This window comes from Bos javanicus, chromosome X (assembly GCF_032452875.1).
Source record: "Bos javanicus breed banteng chromosome X, ARS-OSU_banteng_1.0, whole genome shotgun sequence".
Lineage (NCBI taxonomy): Eukaryota > Metazoa > Chordata > Mammalia > Artiodactyla > Bovidae > Bos > Bos javanicus.
Window position 1 is genome coordinate 53768313 of NC_083897.1, and position 4842 is coordinate 53773154.

A 4842-nucleotide genomic window follows, 5' to 3' on the forward strand; every position below is an offset into this window, starting at 1 on the left:
TTTTGATTCCCCCTTTATCCTCCTGGCCACTTCTGTCTCCTTCCTCCCTCTTCCCTTCTCTGTATAACTCCATGAACATCTCTGAGCAGTCCAGAATGTGGAGTGCACATAAGGAAGTGATTACTGGCTAGCTTGCTCTCTCCTCTTTTGATTCCACCTCATCTCATTCGGGTCACCTCTATCTCCCTCCTCCCTCTTCTCTTCTCCATGTAACTCTGTGAACCTCTCTGGGTGTCCCTCACTGTGGAGAAACTTTTCATCTTTAACCTAGATGTTTTATCAACGGTGCTGTATAGATGGAGAAGTCTTGAGGCTACTGTAAAAATAAGACTTAAACCAGAAGCAGGAGGCTTAAGTCCAAATCCTGAGAACACCAGAGAACTCCTGACTCCAGGGAACATTAATCGACAGGAGCTCATCAAACACCTCCATACCTACACTGAAACCAAGCACCATCCAAGGGCCAAAAAGTTCCAGAGCAAGACATACCAAGCAAATTCTCCAGCAACACAGGAACACAGACCTGAGCTTCAATATACAGGCTGCCCAAAGTTACTCCAAACCCACTGACATCTCATAACTCATTAATGGACACTTCATTGCACTCCAGAGAAAAGAAATCCAGCTCCACCCACCACAACACTGACACTATCTTCCCTAACCAGGAAACCTTGACAAGCCACCCGTACAACCACACCCACAGTGAGGAAACTCCACGATAAACAGAACTCCACAAACTGCCACAATACAGAAAGGCCACCCCAAACACAGCAATAGAAACAAGAGGAAAAGACAAAGGAATACCTAGCAGGTAAAGGAACAGGATAAACGCCCACTAAAGCAAAGAGGAAGAGATAGGGAATCTACCTGATAAAGAATTCTGAATAATGACAGTGAAAATGATCCAAAATCTTGAAAACAAAATGGAATCACAGATAGCCTAGAGACAAGGATTGAGAAGATGCAAGAAAGGTTTAACAAGGACCTAGAAGAAATTTAAAAAGTCAATATATAATGAATAATGCAATAAGTGATATCAAAAACACTCTGGAGGGAACAAATAGTAGAATAACAGAGGCAAAAGATGGGATTAGTGAGGTAGAAGATAGAATGGTAGAAATAAATGAATCAGAGAGGAAAAAAGAAAAACGAATTAAAAGAAATGAGGACAATCTCAGAGACCTCTGGGACAATGTTAAATGCCCCAACATTCAAATCATAGGAGTCCCAGAAGAGGAACACAAAAAGAAAGACCATGAGAAAATACTTGAGGAGATAATAGTTGAAAACTTCCCTAAAATGGGGAAGGAAATACTCACCCAAGTCCAAGAAACCCAGAGAGTCCCAAACAGGATAAACCCAAGGCAAAACACCCCAAGACACATATTAATCAAGTTAACAAAGATCAAACACAAAGGACAAATATTACAAGCAGCAAGGGAAAAACAACAAATAACACACAAGGGGATTCCCATAAGGATAACAGCTGATCTTTCAATAGAAACTCTTCAGGCCAGGAGGGAATGGCAGGACATACTTAAAGTGATGAAAGAAAATAACCTACAGCCCAGATTACTGTACCCATCAAGGATCTCATTCAAATATGAAGGAGAAATCAAAAGCTTTACAGACAAGCAAAAGCTGAGAGAATTCAGCACCACCAAACCAGTTCTCCAACAAATGCTAAAGGATCTTCTCTAGACAGGAAACACAAAAATGGTGTATAAACTCAAACCCAAAACAACAAAGTAAATGCCAACGGGATCATGCTTATCAATAATTACCTTAAACGTAAATGGGTTGAATGCCCCAACCAAAAGACAAAGACTGGCTGAATGGGTACAAAAACAAGACCCCTATATATGTTGGCTACAAGAGACCCACCTCAAAAGAGGAGACACATACTGACTGAAAGTGAAGGACTGGAAAAAGATTTTCCATGCAAATAGAGACCAAAAGAAAGCAGGAGTAGCAATACTCATATCAGATAAAATAGACTTTAAAACAAAGGCTGTGAAAAGAGACAAAGAAGGACACTACATAATGATCAAAGGATCAATCCAAGAAGAAAATATAACAATTCTAAATATATATGCACCCAACATAAGAGCACCGCAATATGTAAGACAAATGCTAACAAGTATGAAAGGGGAAATTAACAATAACACAATAATAGTGGGAGACTTTAATACCCCACTCACACCTATGGATAGATCAACTAACAGAAAATTAACAAGGAAACACAAACTTTAAATGATACAATAGACCAGTTAGACTTCATTGATATCTATAGGACATTTCACCCCAAAACAATAAATTTCACCTTTTTCTCAAGCGCACATGGAACCTTCTCCAGGATAGATCACATCCTGAGCCATAAATCTAGCCTTGGTAAATTCAAAAAAATTGAAATCATTCCAAGCACCTTTTCTGACCACAATGCAGTAAGATTAGATCTCAATTGCAGGAGAAAAACTATTAAAAATCCCAACCTATGGAGGCTGAACAACACACTGCTGAATAACCAACAAATCACAGAAGAAATCAAAAAAGAAATCAAAATTTGCATAGAAACTAATGAAAATGAAAACACAACAACCCATAACCTGTGGGACACTATAAAAGCAGTGCTAAGGGGAAGGTTCATAGCAATACAGGAATACCTCAAGAAACGAGAAAAAAGTAAAATAAAAAACCTAACTCTACATCTAAAGCAACTAGAAAAGGAAGAAATGAAGAACCCCAGGGTTAGTAGAAGGAAAGAAATCTTAAAAATTAGGGCAGAAATAAATGCAAAAGAAACAAAAGAGACCATAGCGAGAATCAACAAAGCCAAAAGCTAGTTCTTTGTGAGGATAAATAAAATTGACAAACCATTAGCCAGACTCATCAAGAAACAAAGGGAGAAAAACCAAATCAATAAAATTAGAAATGAAAATGGAGAGATCACAACAGACAACACAGAAATACAAAGGATCATAAGAGACTACTATCAATTATATGCCAATAAAATGGACAACTTGGAAGAAATGGACAAATTCTTAGAAAAGTACAACTTTCCAAACTGAACCAGGAAGAAATAGAAAATCTTAACAGACTCATCACAAGCACGGAAATCGAAACTGTAATCAGAAATCTTCCAGCAAACAAAAGCCCAGGACCAGACGGCTTCACAGCTGAATTCTACCAAAAATTGAGAGAAGAGCTAACACCTATCCTACTCAACCTCTTCCAGAAAATTGCAGAGGAAGGTAAACTTCCAAATTCATTCTATGAGGCCACCATCATGCTAATATCAAAAACTGACAAAGATGCCACAAAAAAAGAAAACTACAGGCCAATATCACTGATGAACATAGATGCAAAAATCCTTAACAAAATTCTAGCAATCAGAATCCAGCAACATATTAAAAAGATCATACATCATGACCAAGTGGGCTTTATCCCAAGGATGCAAGGGTTCTTCAATATCTGCAAATCAATCAATGTAATACACCACATTAATAAATTGAAAAATAAAAGCCATATGATTATCTCAATAGATGCAGAGAAAGCATTTGACAAAATTCAACATCCATTTATGATAAAAAAAAAACTCTCCAGAAAGCAGGAATAGAAGGAACATACCTCAACATAATAAAAGCTATATATGACAAACCCACAGCAAACATTATCCTCAATGGTAAAAAATTGAAAGCAATTCCCTAAAGTCAGGAACAAGACAAGGGTGCCCACTTTCACCACTACTATTCAACATAGTTTTGGAAGTTTTAGCCACAGCAATCAGAGCAGAAAAAGAAATAAAAGGAATCCAAATTAGAAAAGAAGAAGTAAAACTCTCACTGTTTGCAGATGACATGATCCTCTACATAGAAAACCCTAAAGACTCCACCAGAAAATTACTAGAGCTAATCAATGAATATAGTAAAGTTGCAGGATATAAAAAGTCAACACACAGAAATCCCTTGCATTCTTATACACTAATAATGAGAAAATAGAAAGAGAAATTAAGGAAACAATTCCATTCACCATTGCAACAAAAAATAAAATACTTAGGAATATATCTATCTAAAGAAACAAAAGACCTATATATAGAAAACTATAAAACACTGGTGAAAGAAATCAAAGAGGACACTAATAGATGGAGAAATATACCATGTTCATGGATCGGAAGAATCAATATATTGAAAATGAGTATACTACTCAAAGCAATCTATAGATTCAATGCAATCCCTATCAAGCTACCAATGGTATTTTTCACAGAGCTAGAACAAATAACTTCACAATTTGTATGGAAATACAATAAACCTCGAATAGCCAAAGCAATCTTGAGAAAGAAGAATGGAACTGGAGGAATCAACCTGCCTGACTTCAGGCTCTACTACAAAGCCACAGTCATCAAGATAGTATGGTACTGGCACAAAGACAGAAATACAGATCAATGGAAAATAGAAAGCCCAGAGGTAAATCCACGTACCTATGGACACCTTAACTTTGACAAAGGAGGCAAGAATATACAATGGAGAAAAGACAATCTCTTTAACAAGTGGTGCTGGGAAAACTGGTCAACCACTTGTAAAAGAATGAAAGTAGAACACTTTCTAACACCATACACAAAAATAAACTCAAAATGGATTAAAGATCTAAACGTAAGACCAGAAACTATAAAACTCCTAGAAGAGAACATAAGCAAAACACTCTCTGACATAAATCACAGCAGGATCCTCTATGACCCGCCTCCAAGAATATTGGAAATAAAAGCAAAAATAAACAAATGGGACCTAATTAAAATTAAAAGCTTCTGCACAACAAAGGAAACTCTAAGCAAGGTGAAAAGACAGC